We start from the raw sequence: 21,227 nt of genomic DNA on the forward strand, positions 1-21,227 counted from the left end.
GGGGTGAACAAAGTCCTAGAGCACTCAAATTCGGCCAATAGATGCTCTGAAACACAATGTATCCACATGCCAAAATTGAACTCTCAAGGATGTTGTTTACCCCCTGACGATAATAGAATAAGGTGTTGCCGAAGCCGTCATTTACCCATTGCTTTTTAAATCGAATTGTTCATGTGCTCGTGCATCGAACATCTTCCAACAAACCGCCGCGACAAAAAAACAAATCCTAATTAGGCATCCATCGTCAAAATGCAGCACTACTCACCTTTCTTGCCAGGAGTACGTCAGCACAAGCCAGCCATATTTTTTCTTCTACTTGCTTCCTTACTGCTCCTGCTGGCTTGCTTCGATGCCTCTTTTCCTCGCAGCCTGGTTCGGAGTTTGTTGCCCAGATCACTCTTCTAAGCACAAGCAAAGCAAGCTGTTGTTGTTGCGGTCTGGAACTTGGAACCTATACACAGCCTACCTTGTTTCTTCTTTCGCTTTGCTTCTCTCACTCACTCACTCACTTTGCTGCTGCTTGCCTTAAACCCTTTCGCGCAGATTCCAGACACGGATCAGATCTCTTCCTTTTTATTTTTTTATTCGAACTTGGCACTAATTTCACTCCCTTAATTCGCGTCCATCATCTTCACCGCTGGCTTCTCCAGGTAGAAAACTTTGGGCAAGTCCCATTTCCTGGAACGTGGGGCTTCTTTCCGAACAAACTTGCAACAGCTGGCAGTCAGATCTGAGGTAGCCGCCGTAGACAACAACTGGTGCCGCTCTCAAAAAATCTTCCAAACTTTCTCCCTCGGGCGCGGTGCTGCTGATGCTGCGATCGATCGGGTGAGTGCTAATCGGCTAAACCATGGGCACACATTCAGCAATCAATTAGCATTCGGTTGCTACTCAGCTCTACTCACTGGATAACCAATGTCCATCCATCCATCCACATACATACAAGACAAAAAGCCCTTAGCCGGAGTGGCCTTTTTATCACCCTGCTATTGATCACCCTGCTATGATATGTTGATGGTGGTAGTTCAATGCATCTCCCGTCCGTCACACACGCCCTTCGGTTTCGTAAAAAAAACGGTAGCAAAACGACGACGGCACACGGGGTCGCGTGTTTCAACGACACGCACAAACACAGAGACAGAAGAGGAAAACGATCACGACTTTTGTGCACAACGCAGCAACAATGGGGGTCAGATCGCGTAGTAGTAGTAGGCTTTGATGATCGATGCCAACAACCGATTGCTATGTTCGGTCGTCACCAATGGCAACCCGAGCAAAGGGTCCCAAGCTGACCCCTGGAATGGGAGTGGACAGCTATCGAAACTCACAGAACATCTGCACTTTTCGAGATCTCTGATGCACGTAACTTGATCCTTTTTCAGGGGTCCCGTTTGCACACAAAAAAAAATGAATTCCTGCTTCGTTCTGCACTCTTCTCTCCGCGATACAGATGCAGAGACAAAAACCGCGCGCGACGCCGCCAGAAAGAAACCGAAACGGGAGAAAACTTTCTGATCCTAAACGGTGAAGCTTCGAAAAGCAACTGACCCGACGAACGAACCTCTTGAAGAGATATGCTGCGCTGCTTCTCCAGAACTTCCACCCAGTTCACAGTGCGGTAAAAAGAGCAACAGGATCGAGCTTGCCTTTGCTCTCATCGGCTCCTCGCCGGCGAGCCTTCTTTTAGCTAAAGCGAGATGGAGAATAACGATCGCGACGCGGACGACCGCAGAAGATCGTTCTTGTTCTTTTTCTTGTCCTTCATCGTTGCACACTCGACGACTCGACTCGATCGCGATTTGTTTACCCCGCTTCGTTTGTGTGTTCCTCTCTTTTCAGGTTTGGCCCTTTTATCTTCTTTCTTTATTCCTTTCATTTCGAGTCGTGATAAGCACAAAAGAGACGAAAGATAAATAGTGCGCCTTCTTCTTCTTCGGCGGTTCCAAAAACGCAGTAGGCTTGATCCAAAAAAAGAATGACCATCGAAGCATGCCCTTTTTATGTTTTTTTTTTCGTTATCCCTATTTTGCAGGTCGATTTTGTATGAGTGCTGTGCGCTCGTTTTTGTACCAAAAGTGACACATGCGACAATTGAATGTCCCTGTGAATGCACTCTTTATTAGGGTTTGCGTTCTTTTGTGGTAAATTTTCAGTTTTATGTATGCCATCTTTATTATTTTGATGGTCGATGAGAGCTCATGAGGTGCATTCTAATTTTGTTTTGTTTGCGGTTTTTGCCGTCTGGCCAATTCTGATACTGACGATGAATGTGCAGGTGAAAGAAATGAAAGGCACGAGCGGTCGTGGTGGTGGACCGTTTGTGCCGTTGTGGGGTGATGGATGACTAGTGTCGGCGTCCGTCAGGCCAGCATTAGTAGTAGTAGTAGTAGTGGCCGTTCGACAACAGGTTGACCGTTGTGCAACTGGATTTCCCGGAAAGATTTCGTTTAATTTTGTTGGAGGAATTTTTGGTACCTACACGCAGAGAAAAAATAAAGTAAGTATAAACAAATTTCAGTTTAACTCAACACATTTTCCAGTTTACTATAGCGACAAACAAGCTCAATAATTCTTGGCTAAAACAAATAGATAATTCAGGTTATTTTTTTCTTTATTAAAGTGATTTTCAGTCTCAGGTTTTTGAACTATATGCTTTTGTTTGAAACAACCAATTTGTTTAGCTCCTGTCATTTTTGAATTCATTGTATAATCACAGAAATAACACATTGAATATTTCTCACTGTAAAACATCTTTGCTATCTGTTGAGTACACTGTGGTGGGCAGTACCCTGAACAGATGGCGGTAGTGTGTAAACGTCAAACGCAAGGGAATTGACAAGACCAATATTTCAAAGTCGGGCAAAATTGGGCCAACAAAACTAATTGCATTTGAAAGACGAACTAAAGCGCTTACTTACCTTACCAATCAGACTAAGGCCTCGTTGTCCTCTGCTGTCCGAAGAAGTCGTCTCCACTCTACTCGATCCATGGCCACACTTTGTCAGCTTCGTAGTCTGCGAAGGGTCCGCAGGTCACTTTCTACTTGGTCGATCCACCTTGCCCGCTGCGCGCCTCTTCTCTTGCTCCTGTTGGGTCGCTTTCGAGATTGGAATTCTTACGACGTGCCCAGCCCACCGTAGTCGCCCATTTTTTGCAATGTGATGGTTCTCCCAGCAGCTGGTGCAATTCGTGGTTCTTTCGCCTGATCCACGTTCCGTCATCCATCTGCCCTCCACCGTAAATGGTACGCAACACCTTCCGTTCGAAAAAAAAAAACCAAGGGCGTGAACATAGTCCAGCTCTCTTGGCTGTAGAGGACCACCGGTCTAATCAGTGTCTTGTAGGCAGTCACCTTCGTGCGGCGGCGAATTTTATTCGACCGGAACGTCCTCCGGAGTCCAAAGTAGGCACGATTCCCTGCCACAATGCGTCTTTGAATTTCTCTGCTGGTATCATTTTCGGCGGTCACCAGTGAGCCCAAATACACGATTACGTTACCGTCAATCTGAACTCGGGGTGGGAGGCTAACATTGTCTTCCCTAGAACCTCTTCCTTTCATGTATTTTGTCTTTGATGAGTTGATGGCAAGTCCAATCCGCCTAGCTTCAGCCTTCAGTCTGATGTACGTTCCCGCCATCGTCTCAAAGTTCCGTGCCATGATGTCGATGTCATCGGCGAGGCCAAGAAGCCTGATGGACTTCCTGAAGATCGTGCCACTCGTGTCTATCCCAGCTCTTCTGATCACACCTTCTAACGCGATGTTGAATAGCAGACACGAAAGTCCATCACCTTGCCGTAGCCTCCTTCGAGATTCAAAGGGACTCGAGAGTGTCCCCGATACTCGAACATCGCACATCACTCGATCCATCGTCACCTTGATCAATCGCGTCAGTTTATCCGGAAATCCGTACTCGTGCATAATCTGTCATAGCTGATCTCGATGTCTGAGGCCATTTTTAAATTCAAGATGGCGGCTTCCTGTTGGAGAAAAACTTGAAAATTATGTCAAATACCACTCAATATAGGTATTTTTGGAATCTTGGTGAAGTGTAAGAACTGGAAACTCATGTCTGACATCATTTTGAATTCAATATGCCAGCTTCCGGTTAGATAAAAGCTGGGAAATACTGCCAAATTACCCAAAATCTGGGTATTTTGGAGTCTTGTTGACGGGTAGGGCCCGGACATCGATGTCTGACACCTTTTTGAAATTCAATATGGCGGCTTCCGGTTAGAGAAAAACTGCCAAATTACCCACAGTATGGGTATTTTTAAAATCTTGGTGACGTGTAGGGACCGGACGTCTTTTTCAATTCAATATGGCGGCTTCCGGTTGGAGAAAAGCTTGGAAATTTTGTCAAATATCCCACAATATTGGTATTTTTGGAGTCTTGATGACGTGTAAGGGCCCGAAATCGATGTCAGCGGCCATTTTTAAATTCAAGATGGCGGCTTTCGGTTGGAGAAAAACATGAAAATTATGTCAAATACCACTCAATGCGGGTATTTTCGGAATCTTGGTGAAGTGTAAGAACTGAAAACTCATGTCTGACACCTTTTTGAATTCAATTTGCCAGCTTCCGGTTAGATAAAAGCTGGGAAATACTGCCAAATTACCCACAATATTGGTATTTTTGGAGTCTTGATGACGGGTAGGGACCGGAAATCGATGTATGAGGCCGTTTTGAAATTCAAGATGGCGGCTTCCGGCTAGAGAAAAACTTGTAAATTCTGTCAAATACCTCACAATATTGGTATGTTTAGAGTCAGGATGACGTGTAAGGACCTGAGATCGATGTCAGGATGTCTGAGGCCATTTTAAAATTCAATATAGCGGCTTCCGGTTCGAGAAAAACTAGGAAATTCTGTCATATTCCTCTCAATATGGGTATTTTTGGAATCATGGTAACGTGTAGAGACTTGAAACCCGTGTCTCAACAAATCTCACACTAGCGAATCAATCTTCGAAAAATCTTCTTTAATTTGTCGCATCTACTTGCATCGCTCATCATCTTTTTTGTATGAAATCTTCAAAATCGTCATCAATCTTCTTTCTATCTACTCAGCGTGCACGCAGCTAGCTACAGCAAAACACAATCTTTTTTGCATCGTAGATAGAGTCGTCCCTCTCGTGTCTGACACTATTTTGAATTCAATATGGCGGCTTCCAGTTGGAGAAAAACTGGGAAATACTGTAAAATTATCCACAATATGGGTATTTTTGGAATCAAGGTGACGTGTAGGGACCGGAAACCCATGTCTGACGCCATATTAATTACATATGGCGGCTTGCGGTTAGAGAAAAACTGGGAAATTCTGCCAAATTCCCCTCAATATGGGTATTTTTGAAATCGTGGTGACGTATAGGGACTAAAAACCTTGCCTGACGCCATTTTTAAATTAAATATGACGACTTCCGGTTAGAGAAAAACTGGGATATACTGCCAAATTAGACACAATATGGGTATTTTTGAAATTCAATATGGCGGCTTCCTGTTGGCGAAAACTTGGAAATTCTGTCAAATACCTCTTACTTGTTGTGATTCGAGAATTGCAACAATGCTTCGAGAATACTTTTGGTTTTAAAGTTGATTTTATTGAAACTCAATACGTCAGGTTATCTTACGAAGACATGGTACAATATCGATAGTTCATTATTTACATAGTTCATTTCTGCTTCACATTCTCACACTCCCTATCTCCCTATTGCCTATATATGAGATAGCACACATTCAAATACTACTAGCAAGTTTGTATGCAAGAGCCAAAGCTTCTAGCTGACCACTATAGCTTCTCCATTCAATATTGCATACAATACCATATGCGAATAACAGTTACGGCTCGCATCTATCATGTTTACACTGACAATTGTCATCCGATGTGTCAGTACCGATCTATCAGTTGAATGGTAAATTGTTATTATTTACTCCACAAGACGATGGTGATAATATCACCGCAGTTTGTTTCTCAACATTACTATGGGTATTTTTGAAAACGGGGTGCCGTATATCGACCGAAATCCAAGCCCAGCGCCATTTTGATATCCAAGATGGCAGCTTCCGGTTAAATAAAAACTGGGATATTCCGTCAAATACACCGCCTTATGAGTATTTCAGAAATCTTGGTGACGTGTTGGGATCGGAAATCGATGTCTCACACCTTTTTTGAAATTCCAGTTACAGAAAAATTGAAAACTACTATCAAATACCCCTCAATATGGGTATTTTTGCTTGTGATGATGTGTAGAGACATTTTCAATTCAATATGGTGGTTTCTGTTCGAGAAAAACTTGGGAATTCTGTCCAATTGAGGGGTAAATATGGGTATTTTTGGAATCGGAGTGACGTGTAAGGACGGAAAACCCATCCGTATTTTTCTATTTTTCTGTATTCGGAAGCCACCAAATTGGATTTCAAAAAGGCGTCAGACATTGCTTTCCGGGCTCTACACGTCACCTCGATTCCAAAAATATCCATATTGCGGTGTATTTGACAGTGTTTCCAAGTTTTTCTTCTACCGGAACCCACCATCATGGATTTCAACATAGCCTCAGACATGAATTTCCGGTCTCTACACATCAACACGATTCCGAAAATAATCATATTGAGGGATATTTGACAGTATTTTTATATTTTCATCTACCTGGAAACTGCCATTTGGATTTACGGACTCTACACGTCACCCCGATTCCAAAAATACCCATATTGTAGAGTATTTGACAGAATTTTCAGGGTTTTCTCCAAATGGAAGCTGCCGTCTTGAATTTCAAAACGAACTCAGACATCTATTTCTGGTTCTCACACGTCTGCCCAATTCCAAAAATACATGAATAGTGGGGTATTTGACAGAATTTCCAAGTTTTATAGTTCACCAACCGGAAGCCACCATTTTGAATGTCAGAAAGACATCAGACATGGTTTTCCGGTCCCTACACGTCACCCGGATTCCAAAAATACCCACATTGAGGGGTATTTAACAGAATTTACAAGTTTTTATCCAACCGGAGCCCCCATCTTGAATTTCAAAGAGGCGTCAGATATTTATTTCCGGTACAACACGTCACCAAAATTCCAAAAAATACCAATATTGTGGGTAATTTTACAGTATTTCTCAGTTTTTCTCTTACCGGAAGCCGCCATATTGAATTTCAGAAAGACATCAGACATGGTTTTTCGGTCCCCGACTCCAAAAATACTAATATTGTGGGTAATTTGGCAGTATTTCCCAGTTTTTCTCTAGCCGGAAGCCGTCATATTGAATTCAAAATGGCGTCATACATGGGTTTCAGGGCCCTACATGTCACCCAGATTTTAAAAATACCCATATTGAGGGCTTTTTAGCAGAATTTCCAATTTTTTCTCTAACCGAAGGCTGCCATATTGAATTCAAAATGGCGTCAGACATCTATTTCCGGACCCTACATGTCATCCCGACTCAAAAAATACCAGTTTTGTGGGGTATTTGGCAGAATTTCTCGTCAGCTGGAATCGGGTGACACGAGTGACTCGAGTCACCTCACTTCATTCGCCACGCAGAATAACCATAGAGGTAACTCTAAGACTAGTAGGTCCCGAAGAAACGTGCTCAACTTTTTGGCTCAGCTCTGGTACTATCTTCGGTCCCAAGCTAATCGATGCACCCCTCGGAACATGGGAAAATCCACGAACCCCTCATTTTATCTGTCAAACTTTCATAGCTAATCAAAACAAACTAGTGTAGTACTAGAATTCCTACTAGAATGGGGTACGTTAATCGTTTGCTTGGGACCAATGGGCTAGTCAAGTAGTGAGCCAATTTCAAATCGATAGTTTCGTATTGATTGTTGGAATAACCCTGACAGTGTAGTACTAGAATTTCGACTAGAATGGGGTCCGTTAATCGATTTGCTTGGGACCAATAGGCTAGTCAAGTAGTGAGCCAATTTCAAATCGTTAGTTTCCACCGGTTGATTATACTGTAGCCATCGATCGCTACTAAGCAAAAGAGGTTCTAGATAGATACCCCCTCGCCTGGACACGAGCAATCCAACTAGGATCGTTAGGTGAATTTGTTTGCGCGTGAAAACGTAAAGGAAAGCCTGAAATGGTAAGAGTTCTAAAAACCACAGAAGACCTTTTTTTTTGTTTCCAATCTCAAAACCGAGGTTCATAATCGTCAAAAAGAAGAGCTTAGGGCCAGAGTTTGATGTGGTAGATCTTACATCCCGTAACGTACCGCGAAAAGGTGATCTACCGACGTTACGGGGCCAATCAAACATAAAGCTGCGGACACTTTCCACCATCCGGGATCTAATCCAGGATATCCGGAAGTCATTTAGAACTAATGACTATTCCAGAGAACACGACAAATCAAATCACTATAACAAACCCAAGTGAATATTACAAATATCCTGGAGACAATTCCCACCTTCCTGAATCTTATCCGGGATCTCCGGAAATTATTTTGGACTGTTGGTCCTGGCTAAAATATTCCTTAGAGTGTGATACAGCAAATCACCACAGCAAACCCATGTGAATGTAACAATTCAGGACAATTGCCACGATCCGGGTTCTGATTCAGGTTCCCTGGAATGAATCCATAATACTTTCATTGAAAGCTGGCAGCACTGCATCTCCAGAAGATGTTTGGCTTAAAAGACTAGACTGATTTTGTGAAGATCTTTAGTTGTTGTTGTTGTTTATTATTGACATTTTACATCCTGCGGATGCATTCATGTCAGTTGAATTGATTTTTATGTAAACAGTGTGTGGGTGTGTTCAGAGTGATGTGAGGGTGAGTGTTAGTGTTTACGATACAATTAAAAATTCACTTAGCTTTCTTATCGTTTGCTCGTTTCCTGGTTCATCGTCTGCATGCTCATCTCATGGTTTACACTTCTTCTCGATAAATTTCTTCTTTACTTCTTCTATATATATATATTCACCATCTTCATTCTTCATGATCTTCCATATATCTTTTCCACATTATTTTTTGATTTCTCCGTTCCTTCCTTGCGCTTCATATTTATCTTCATTCTTCTGCATCTGCATACTCATTCATGTCTTCTGTAGTACTTTCGTTTTCTGCTTCATCTTCATCCTTTTTCACTTTATCTTCTTCGATTTCCATTCAGCATCTTCTTCATGAACTCATTTGCTTCCAACATTCATCGGTAACATTCTTCCACTGCATCTTCTTCCATTTCCTGTCCGACATCTTCTTCCATTCAGACTTCATTTTTCTTCTGCATCGCTTGCTTGTTCTTCATCCTCCTCTTCGTTTTCTTCCTATATCCTGCATTTTCCTTTCCATTCTATCTTCGCCCTTCAAAGCTTCCGATAAAGTTTGGTTTCATGCAGAAACTTCAGCAACCGCTTCTCATAATCATCGTCGTTGCGTAACGCCGTAAAAAGGCTTGTGGAATCGATTCCGTATTTCGTTCTGGCCGCTTCAAATTTTCTGCAGTGCAGAATAATGTGACGAACGTCAACAACGGTCCCACAGCATTCACATGCTGGCGGATCTGTTTTCTTCAGCAAAAATTCATGCGTAACCCTAGTATGACCAATGCGCAGACGAGTGAGTATGCGTTGATCGGCAGAGCTGTACTGATCGATCCACTTCTTCGTTTCCCTTTTGACCTCCTTCAGCTTCACATCTGTCAATTGTGCCCAAGGTGCTTCCCATAGCTGACGAAAGACTTGGTTCATGTTCTTGATGGAATCAATTCTTGGTACGGCAACGTTGATTGGTGGACTGTTTCGTGCTTCACTGGCTAGACGGTCTGCTTCTTCGTTACCGCGAATTCCGGCATGACCAGGGATCCAACAAAGGTGGATCGGCCGTCCACGTAGTAAGCGCTCGATTTCCTGGATCCACGGATGCTGCGATCTACCACTCTCTATGGCCGAAAGACAGCTGTCGAATCAGACAGAATTATAACACATTCGGTTGATGCTCTTGCAGCGATGACGGCTGACTTGATTGCAAAGGCCTCCGCCGAAAAAACGCTACATTGTGACGGAAGACCTATTGCTTGCTGAATGCTGCTACTAAATACACCTGCTCCAACTATGTTCTCGCATTTAGAACCATCCGTATAAATAGCCAAAGCACGGCTAAACCGGTTAGCCAGCAACTCCTGCACGATGGGACGCACTGTATTCGGAGGGTTCCCATCTTTCACCTTCCGTTTCACATCCCAAACAATATGCGGCTTGGGTTCATACCACTCTCGGTTGGCTAGACGTGTTCGTACAGCGATGTTTGGAAGCTCTACATCAATCGTCACCAGGCGATCGGACGCTCGTTCCACAACTGGAAGATCGATATTCCTGGAATCCTTCTCCATCAAACGAATTGCAGCACGAATTATGGCTTGCATAATCATTAAATCGAATGGCAAAGTGCCTGCTTCAGCCATAATCGCTGGAATCGGACTGGTGACGTACGCCCCTGAGGCGAACCGGACCATCCGGTTGTAGATGGGTGCAAGAGTCTGCACCACCGAATCCTTCGCTCTACTGACGAGCCCGATACCGTAGATAACTCGCGACGTGACGATTACTGATCCGATACCCAACAGAGAATCGCGTTGCCCTCGCGGAAGTTTAGCCCCGATCATCTTCAAGATCCGCAGTCTAGAGTCGCACGTGTTTTTGACTACCTTGCAATGGTGTTTGAAGGACAGCGACCGGTCAAGGTTGACGCCAACAACTTTCAGTTGATTCGTCCTCGATACAGCTGTACGGTCGATGAATATATCGTTGCTGGGTTCTCGACGGTCGTTGGGACTGCCGTAGAAAATTTTTGATTTTGTCGCGGAAATTGTGAAGCCGACGCTTTTCGCCCATTTGTCGACAGCTTTCACTGCAGCCTGTAGATCTCTATACAGAGGACGCTCCTTACTCCTCCGTACCACCAGCAAAATATCGTCCGCATAGAGAAGCACGGCAACAGTATGCGGCACCACTCTGAAAATCGGCTGCATCGCTATAAGGAATAACGTGACAGACAACACTGACCCTTGGGGGACTCCGTTCTCCAATGGCATTTCACCCGATAAATGTTCTTCCACGTTCACCCGGAAAGATCTGTCGGTGAGGAAACTGTTCAGTACGTTGAACATGCGCCCACCCATCTGCCACTTACGCAGAGTACGCAAGATACCGTACCGCCAAGTGGTGTCGTACGCTTTCGACAAATCAAGCGATGCAATCAAGCAGTGTTCGTCCCGATTTGGCAATGACCTATCCAACTCCGCCAAGTATGTGTCGACGCCTCTTCCAGCTCTAAAGGCGTGCTGCCTCTTATCCAGTCGTCCATTCGACTCCAACTCAGTCGTCAATCTGCGGTTCACGATACGTTCGAACACCTTTGCGATGCAGTTGGTCAAAGTGATAGGTCGGAAAGCAGCAGGTCCAGATTCAGAACAGTTTGGCTTCGGAATCGGCACTATTATTCCGGTTCGCCAGCTGATAGGGTAAACGCCACTACGCCAGATTCTGTTTAGAAGCTGCAACAGCGCGATTTTGACGGATACAGGCAGACGTCGGATCATCGGATACCCTACCGAGTCAGGACACTACGTCCTTTGTCGAGTGCCCACAGAAGCTCATCCAGGGTGAAGTCCGCGTTATATATCTCGTCGTTGTTCGGAAGAAAATCCACGCGATCCCGTTCCGCTCTTTCCTTCGCTGTTTGAAACAGTTGGGGATAGCTTGAGGTCGCTGATCTCTCACAGTAGTGCTCGGCCAGTTCTTCTGCTATTTCTTCCACTTGCTCCGTGTAGCCATCGGGTCGCTTGATAACATTTTTAAATAATTACATTTTTTTAAGTTACTAGAGTTTTCCTAAATTTTCATTTTTCGAAGCTCAAAACGGTTGATCTGACGAATTTCAACCACAATATGTAAGTCGCATCGAGCGTCACTACTGGTCGTTGGTCTGATTTGGTATTACTTCTGTAATACCAAATTAGACCAGCGACCAGAAGCGATGCCTTCAACTCGACATACACGGCGAAATGAAATGACACCCTTTTTTGAAAATTTTAAAAGATTCAAAATGGCCGAATGATGCAAAGTTTCATGCAAATCAGAGAAGGTCGAGATTTTTTCCGATTCGTCATTTGGCGTGGAACTGCTCAATACTCTTTTGCACAAAAGTGAGACTTCCGGGAACGCGGAAATCATTATCAAGAAGCTATTTCACGGTTGATTTTACACCATCACGGTAATTTGCCGGGTAGAGAAGTGTTACAAATTACGAAATGATTTATTTGTTCAACAACAGGTCCAAGCATTTCGTCGTTCCAGGCTATAAATACTGCCGACTGTTTAAGTCATTATCGACCAACCAATAACCAACAATGGTGTCGTTTTGTAAACCTATTGCCCTGGTGGTGGCCTGCCTGATATGTGCTGCCTGTGCTTTGAATCCGGACATGCCCCCTCCGGACGACGACACTGGCATGGAAATGCGTTCGGCTGGTAAGTGACTTGCTCAAAGGAGGAATATTTACAACACAAAAGGTATTCCATGATTTCCAGAAGCCCACGTCAAGCGGTCGCCCATTGGACCGGACGATAACCGTGAAGTCTATGCGAACGCCATCAGAAAGCGTTCAGCTAGTAAGTGAATTTCGCTTGGTATTAAAATTAATGCTTGATTAATAATTTCAATCCTGGTTCAGATTACCAGTACGCGCCACACCATCAATCAGCACATCCCATGCGTCCGCCGGGCAGATCCGGAAATGCCGCGTACTCCCTTCCGGGGTGGGACACTGGCATAGGCATGCTGGGCCGCTAGTGAGTGGCTTAATAGGAAAATGAGTTATAAGAATAAGAGTCCAAATATAAACTGCCGTCGCAGGAGTTTCAGTTTTTAAAGGGACCGTTCGGACTCCGTTTTAGACACTGAAAAAAAAAACAAGATCCACAAACTACATTTCATTTTTAATATGTGCTATTGCAATGTTATCTTTTTGCCATACTTCAATATTTATTCCTTTCGTTTTGTTTGTTTGTTTCTAGCACTGCTCGCGCTTGCCTACTACGCACTTATGTTTTGTTTTTTGTTTTTCTTCTTTCACTAATAAACCTACCAATGCATTTAATGTTTTGTTTTTGTTATGATTTGTGTGTCAGTATATTTATTTATTACTTTCTTCTGTGTTTGTATGTTTTCTTTCTATTTGTGATATATAGTTTTGCTTAGATTCTTATTCCTATTAGTGGTTTGTTTATCTTTTGTTTGTTAAATTGATTTTTTTTTGTAGTCGCAATGTAGCTGATATTATTATTCTCTGTGGGTGCGGTGTCTTTTGTGTTTGTGTGTTTGTCTGCTAGGGTGTGTTTCTGTTTTCTTGTTCATTGCACAGTGCCTCATTCTTATATTGTTTGCAAAGATTATTTTCATCAACTTACCTATTATGTTAGAGACTTTCGAGTCAATAATGCATGTTCTTTTCTTCTAAATAATACAATGTTGCTCAGTTAAATGTGATTTGTTTTAGTTAAGTATCGATTTATAATATATGGCGGGGTGTTTTTATCTTTTTTTTTCTTTTCTAGAGCTGAATATAGAGTCTTTAGTTCTACCAATAATTCTAAGAAGTTGGAACAATCTCACTACAGTTTGTTTGTGTTGTTGTTGTTGTTGTGTCAGTAAATTTGTGATTGTTACATTTTCATCAATACATAATGGAGTTGTGTGAAAGGTTGAACAACTCAAAATACTGAATTCTCCCATAGCAAAACAAAAGGGAACAGTACGTATCGTTAACAGAAGGGTCGACAGATTTCGATTTGGCCGAATCCATATTTCAGTCGATACACGAAAGAAAGCTGTTTACGAATATAGAACGAAAAGTTACGTTGGCATTTATACTTTTTGTCGTCGAAATTTTGGCTACTTAGAGTTAGATAACTATGGTTAAGCTTAGCGATGTATTTAATCTAGTACGATGGTTTTGTGTTAAAATTTGTTGAAGATAAAAATGATACTAAATGTGAACAGAGTTTAAATAAAAAATCTAACATATGGTTGAAAACAAAGTTTATGGACGTAAAACAAATAAAAACAACAACGGAAAAAACTAGCGATTGAATTTGAATTGGAGTTTGAAATTGCACAAATTAAGGGGTACAACAAGGTTAGGAAATCAGCTGCAGTGATGCCGAAACAAATTGGCCGATAATTGTCGGATGATTGTCAAAACGGTGCATGACAGGCAAGGTGACAGATGGAAACCAAATTGGTGGGTGTCGAAAGCCAATTTGGACTCTCTTCTGCCGGAGCCAATCGAGACCATCTGATGTCAACAAGTTTGATCATTAAGGTGAAAGGGGACGTCATAATTTTTTGGAGAATCAAAACCGAAATTACGATCATGAAAATGTGTTCATTGCATAATACTTCCCTACCGGAACACATTTTCATGATCGTAATTTCGGTTTTAACATATTTTTCCCGGTTTCAAATAAATAGCTAAACATAGTGTAAAAAGGCATACCGGCGCACATATGGGCAGAATGGTATTTGTGTTGGACAAAAATCGTAGCGCGCCACCCCGGCATCTTAGAGGTTTGGTGTCTTGGGCAAAGTTGTTCAGGTGGTTGAGGGCTATCTATGGACGTCAATATTCGTAGCGCCTTAGCGAAAAAGTTTCTTCGGCAAAGTTGTTTGTTTTGACTTTTTAAACAACTCTTCTAAGGCTGTGGATTTTCACTTAAATTTGACAGATGGAAAATTTTCAAATAAACCTGCTATTCCAGCAGACTTATTTCTGACAGACAAGGAATCAACTTTGACAGATGCTTTTTCAAAAATCGACCTTTGAACAACAGAGGGATTTTCGAACATCATAATTTATTTTCGAAGTGTCAAATTTAAGTGAAAAATTTCCAAATGGAACACAGTCTAAAGACCTTAAAAAATCCACAGCCTGCTTCAAGTGAGGCTGTGAACCATTTGCCGAGTAAAATTTAACTCGTGGTTAAAAGTGACATTTCGAAAGTTATTTTCTATGTTCGAAAATCCCTGTGCTGTCGATCGACCGGTTTTCGAGAAGAACTTAGCCAAGGTTGTCAAAACTTAAAATCTTGTCTGTCAGAAGTAACCACGCTCGGATAGCAGGGTTAATCGATAACTTTCCATCTGTCAAATTTTAACCAAAAGTTAAAATAATCCACCAAATGGTTCAGAGCCTGAGATAACCATCGAGCAACCATCCCAAAGACCAGCAGCGTTCCGGGGCGAAAAGCGCTACGCTGGTGGAATGAAGATACGAGGAAAGCCATTAAAGCCCGGCGTAAAGCACTTCACCGTGTAAAGCGCCTTCCTATCGGACATCCCGTCTCCGTCACTACCATGAGTCGCACAGTCAATGCCGGCAAGAAATCCGTGTCGCCAAACGAACCAGCTGGATGAACTTTCTGGAAGGAATGAATTCGTCACAGTCTTCGGCCGACTTATGGAGGCAAGTCAACGCCCTCAGTGGGAAACGGCGCATGACACCGCTCCACGCAATTGTAGCGGACGAACACGGCTCGTACTTTGCCGATCTCGCAGCTATCGAGAAGTACGAAGACGAATTCAAGCGGAAAGCTAAGCCTTCGACGTCATCCATTGTAAGTTTCTCTGTTTCTTCTGACACTGGGAACTCGGACATCAACCAGGCATTCTCCTGGCAGGAATTGCAGCATGCCCTCCGCTGCAGCAACGGAAAGTCGGCGGGTCCCGACGAAATCGGGTACCATCTACTCAAGAGGTTACCAACGCCAGGCCAGCTACCATCTCGTATCCAGCGTCGTGGAAGGAGAGCTTAGTCATTCCCATCCCAAAAGCCAATGAAACAACCCGTGAAGCTAGCAAGTTCCGGCCAATAGCCTTGACGTGCTGTATGGCCAAGGTCCTGGAGCGAATGGTCAACAGGAGGCTAAAGCATTTCCTTGAAGCCGAAAACCTGCTAGACCATCGACAGCACGCCTTCCGTCAAAGGTACGGAACGTCAACTTATGTCGCAACATTAGGGGAGGTCCTCAAGAGTGCCAACGATGGCGGTCTCCACACCGAGATCGTCTCGCTGGATATATCGAAGACCTTCAACAGAACGTGGACTCTCCTCGTCTTAGAGCAGCTTGTCAACTGGGGGCTGTGTGGACCCATGGTCCACTTCATCAAAAAATTCCTGACCGATCGTTCTTTCAGAGTCGCAGTTGGCAACACGAGGTCCTAGCTTTTCAGAGAAGAGATGGGTGTCCCACAAGGTTCAGTTACCACCCTCTTCCTTGTGGCCATGAACGGAGTTTTCGGAGGACTGCCGAAAAATGTTTACATTTTCGTGTATGCTGACGATGTACCTATCGTAACTACCGGCCCAACAGCAGCACGTAACAGGATCAAGGCCCAGGCAGCAGTCTCCGCTGTAGGTTTTCAGCTTTCGGCCACCAAAAGCGTCAGGTGCCACGTGTGTCCATCCCGGCACCGTGTCAGCGGGCCACCTATCAAAGTTCAAAGCCAGCCCATACCACTGAAGAAGACGGTCCGTATTCTGGGGGTACTTGTTGACCGGTCCCTCAACTTTGAGCAGCACTTTAAGGCGATCAAGAACGACTGCTGCAGTAGGATCAACTTGATCCGCACCATCTCTCGCCCCCACCGGTCTAACAATCGCGACACTCGTTTCCGGGTTGCAAGAGCCGTCATCGATAGTCGCCTACTGTACGGTCTTGAGATGACGTGCATCGCCACCGAAAGGTCGTGCAGACAGCACCAACTTTCAACACGGATAAAGAGCAGGTTCAAGGCTGGAGATAACTCTGCTGCGCTGAAGAGAACAGTAGCCGAACTGCTAGGTTTTCTCCGCCGAAGCTGGGGTCATCTTTGTTGCCGTTACAGCACCCTCGGACCGGCCCATACTGGTGCTATCCGATTCGTACAGCGTGATACAAGCCCTTACATCTGAGACCCTGACTCACCCCTGCATACAGGGTATTGTGGAGGCCATACTTCCGAACACGGTGTTTTCCTTGATCCCTGGGCACTGCAGTATCCCAGGAAACAGCGAAGCCGACAGCCTGGCAGGGCTAGCCATTACACTGACGAAGTGCCACTACAGGACACAAAGCGATGGATAGTCAGCAAAATGTGGGAAGCCTGGAAAGCAGAGTGGTGCCAATCCCAATCCCTCTTCATCCGAAGAATCAAAGGAACGACGAGCAAGTGGACGGATATGTCGAAACTACGGGACCATAAGATGGTTTCTCGTCTTAGGACAGGCCATACAAGGATCTCACATAGTTTTGGTGGGACGCAGTTCGTTTGCGGAACCACTGCATCGGTGGAACACATCCCATGCCTGTGTCCGCAATACCAACAACTACGGGAGCAGTACGCACTTCCCAACAGCATTAGGGACATACTGGGCGATGAACCTTCCACTTTAGCGACAGTTATTTATTTCCTTAAGGACGCTGCGCCTCATTATGCTCCAACTCGACCTGACTCGACCATCTCCGATTTGCATGAAACTTTGCATGATTATTTGTTATGGGCAATCATTCAAAGTTACTGTTCTTGGCGATTTTAACCTACCGGATATTGCATGGACTCCAACCCATAGTGGTTTATTTTTTCCTGATCACGAGCGTTCATTTTTCCACGGTGGAACCATCCAGCTCCTGGACAGTTATAGTACCGCAATTCTATCACAAATTAATAGCCTGTTGAATGAAAACAACCGCACCCTGGATCTCTGCTTTGTGAGTGCTCGTGATACAGCTCCTTTCCTCTCCACGGCAACCGAACCTTTAGTCAAGGAAGTGCATCATCGCCCTGTTTTAGTTATCGTGATCGAAAATAATATTGTCCATGATTTCATCAGCACTCCAAACGCTGTGTCATATGACTTCCGTAGAGCTGACCATCCTGTAGACGGTCACATTGCTGCACAAAGCTTTTCTCACGTCTTGGCATATGTCATTGACAGGCACGTTTCCAAAAAGATCATCCATATCGACCCTCGTGTCCCGTGGATGACGAAAGGTCTTCGCTCGTTGAAAAGAACTAAGAAGGCTGCTAAATTCCGAACACTGCCGCTGAAATGCTACTATGTCAGACTCAACCACGAGGATTCAACGACGGCTAAAATCACACCCGAAACCCTTCTGGAACTTCGTAAATGAGCAACGCAGGGAAGTCGGCTTACCCTCTTCCATGATTTTTAATGGTGCAACTGCTGGCAATCAACAATACATTTGCAACCTGTTCTCAGCCAAATTTGCTAGTGTGTTTGAAGACGAGCAACTCTCCGCTAATCTCGTTACTTCCGCGACCAGTAATGTTCCTTTTTGATCAAGCAAACGCTTAGCGTTGTCGACGCCATTGCAAGCAATATCTAAGTATAGATCAACACGGATTCATAACTGGGCGTTCCACAACTACGAATCTGATGTGCCTAACGTCTTGCATCACAGACAGTTTGATTGCTCGGACCCAAACGGACGTTATTTAGGTTGAGATAACGAACAATCACAGCAACCAGCTGAAACCTAAACCTATCAAAGTAGCCTGTAAAGAACGATTAATAAAAATTTATTCATTCCACTGTTACCACCCCTACGCGATCAGTTGTTTCTTTTTTACGCTCTGCTAACAGGTTATGGGTCCTTAGGAACGCATAAGTTTTTTCCTGGAGAAGTTTCTAGAAGTTCAAGACCGAAGCCAAACCTGCGATAGGATGAATCTGAAGAATTCTACGAAGCTTAACAACGCAAATTATGAAGCATGGAAGCGCTGCTGATCCGGGGAGGTTTGTGGACCTACATCAAGAACAACCCACCGGCAGTTGGAGAAGGTCAAGCGGCGGTGGCGATGAAAAGGCCCGTGCAACGATTCTGCTACTACTGGAGGAAAATCAGTTTTGCGTGATTCGAGCGGACGGAAGCATGGGCGGCGTTGGCCATGCATCATCGAAAGGCAACTTTGTCCACTAGGGTTTCGTTACTATAACGGATGTGCGAAGACCTGTACACGAAGGTGTGCAGCGCAGGAAAGGACCTGGGAGAGGATACCATGGTGGCCTTTATCTTGCGAGGATTGCCGAAATCATTCAACGCATTAACGACTGCCCTCTAAACACGTACAGATGATGCCTTGACGCTGAACCTGATCCGGGAGAAGCTACTGGACGAGGTAAGCAAGCAAAATCGAAACGCAACCGGAGGGACGGCATTGAAAGCAGCGGGACGAAAGCCGATTGTGTGTCATTTCTGCAAGAAGCCTGGCCACAAACAACGGGACTACAAGCAGCTACAGAGAGAGCAAGCTCGAGAGTAATTCGGATCGAAAAAACAGAATGCGAAGACCGCGCGGAATGGTGGCTACAGCAACATGTACCATCGGAACTGGCGACACGGTGAACGACTGGATCATCGATTCCGGCGCATGTTCGCACATGCCTTCCAACAGGGATTTCTTCGAGGAGTTAGAACCGGCTACAGGCGAAGTGGAGTTGGCTGACGGGCGTGTAGTAGCGGTCGCTGGTACTGGAACTGGTGTGATCAAATGTCTGGACGGTTCTGGAAGCACGAAAAAAAAAATTCGTCTCAACCACGTTTTGTTTGTGCCAAAGCTGTCAGCAAGTCTTTTGTCAGTGCTTACTATGACCACTCGAAAGGCGAAGGTTGAATTCGATGACGTGAAGTGGAAAATATCGTCGATGGGAAGGAAATTGCATCTGCGACGAAGTGCAGAGGATTATACCGGTTGAATAAGCAAGAACAACCAATCGCCGCGAAGGTAACTGCATCTCACAAGCGAGATTGCCAGCATGCCTGGCACCGACCGGTATGAAAGTTGCAGATTGCAAATGCTGTGTGAAAGGAAAGCAGGTTCGAACTCCCTTCCACAATACCTCCGAACCATTAGATCTCATCCACTCGGACGTTTATGGACCACTGGAGACACCCTCGGTGAGTGGATATCGTTATTTTGTATCTTTAGTAGATGAGTATAGTCGCTGTATTACGGTTTTCTTTATCAAGCAGAAATCCTAGGTCGCAGAACGCATAGTGGAATACTGTAATTATGTCCACACGCAGTTCGGGAAGTACCCCAAGCGCATCAGGTTTGATCGGGGAGGGGAGTATTCGAGCGAAATACTGCTGGAGTTCTACCGCAAGCATGGAATCCACCCCGAGTTTACTGCCGGATATTCGCCACAGCAGAACGGTATGGCGGAGAGACGAAATCGATACATCATTGAAATGTGTGTCGGTGCATGCTAATGGACGCCAGGATGTCTGCACGATTTTGGGCTGAAGCAACCACTACGGCCGTGTACCTACAGAACCACCTACCTTCTCGTGCTGTGGAGATCACAACCATACGAGCTTTGGTGGGGACGTAAACCGAACATTTCACGTCTGAAAGTGTTTGGGTGCAGAGCATTTGCCTGTGTGCCGAAGGATAAGCGAAGCAAACTCCAGGATAAGTCGAAGGAAATGACGTTCGTCGACTATTCCAGTAACCACAAGGCCTACAAATGCATTGATATGGCCACTAACAAGCTGATCATCAGTCGAGACGTTCGTTTCTTTGAGGAGGAGTTGGTCCAACCCGGTACCGATGTTCCTAATCTGGAGAAGGAGACGTACGAGGAAATTCTACAGCCGTTACCTAATACGGCTGAAGCAAATCAAGAAGTTCCGGATCCAAACGATCCAGAGATTGACGAAGAAAATGACGATGGAAGGTCGGACGTAACCGACACGGACTTCGATTCTTGCAACCAGTCACTTCATGAAGATTTGGATGAAACCATCGTACGAAGATCAGAGCGGTCCAACAAAGGTGTCGCCCCACAGCGGTACCATGAAGCAAGCAACATGGCAGCAGCTACTGAACCGAGGACGTATGAAGAAGCAATAAGCGGATAAGAGAGTGCATCGTGGATAGCTGCGATGGAAGAAGAGATCCAGTCTCTTCAAGATAACTCGACATGGACAGTTGCGGCCCTTCCAGATGGACGAAAGGCGGTTGGCTGCCAATGGCTGTACAAGCGGAAATTGGACAAGCATGGAAACGTGACACGCTACAGGGCTAAACTGGTCGCACAAGGTTTTAGTCAGAAGTTCGGCACTTACTACGACCAGGTGTTCGCTCCGGTGGCAAAACAGGTAACATTTCGTTCTTTGCTAATCATTGCCACCCGTCGTCAACTTCTAGTGAAACACGTCGAT

The 21,227-nt window shown here is 44.6% G+C and overlaps 2 protein-coding genes across 2 annotated transcripts in view; one reads left to right on the plus strand and one right to left on the minus strand.

Moving 5' to 3' along the window:
* LOC135700793 (uncharacterized) overlaps positions 1-1,511 on the minus strand; it is a 182,743-nt gene extending 181,232 nt beyond the window's left edge. The window contains exon 1 of the mRNA XM_065221434.1: positions 266-1,511. The gene's annotated coding sequence lies outside the window, so the exon portion shown is untranslated. The remainder of the gene's footprint in view (positions 1-265) is intronic.
* The window catches only part of orion, a 460,865-nt gene that overhangs the window by 341,556 nt on the left and 98,082 nt on the right, over positions 1-21,227 (plus strand). The gene's annotated exons all lie outside the window — the stretch shown is intronic.

Source organism: Ochlerotatus camptorhynchus, unplaced genomic scaffold (genome assembly GCF_037179485.1).
Source record: "Ochlerotatus camptorhynchus isolate MF236.1 unplaced genomic scaffold, CSIRO-AGI_Acam_v1.1 ptg000142l, whole genome shotgun sequence".
Classification (NCBI taxonomy): Eukaryota; Metazoa; Arthropoda; class Insecta; order Diptera; family Culicidae; genus Ochlerotatus; species Ochlerotatus camptorhynchus.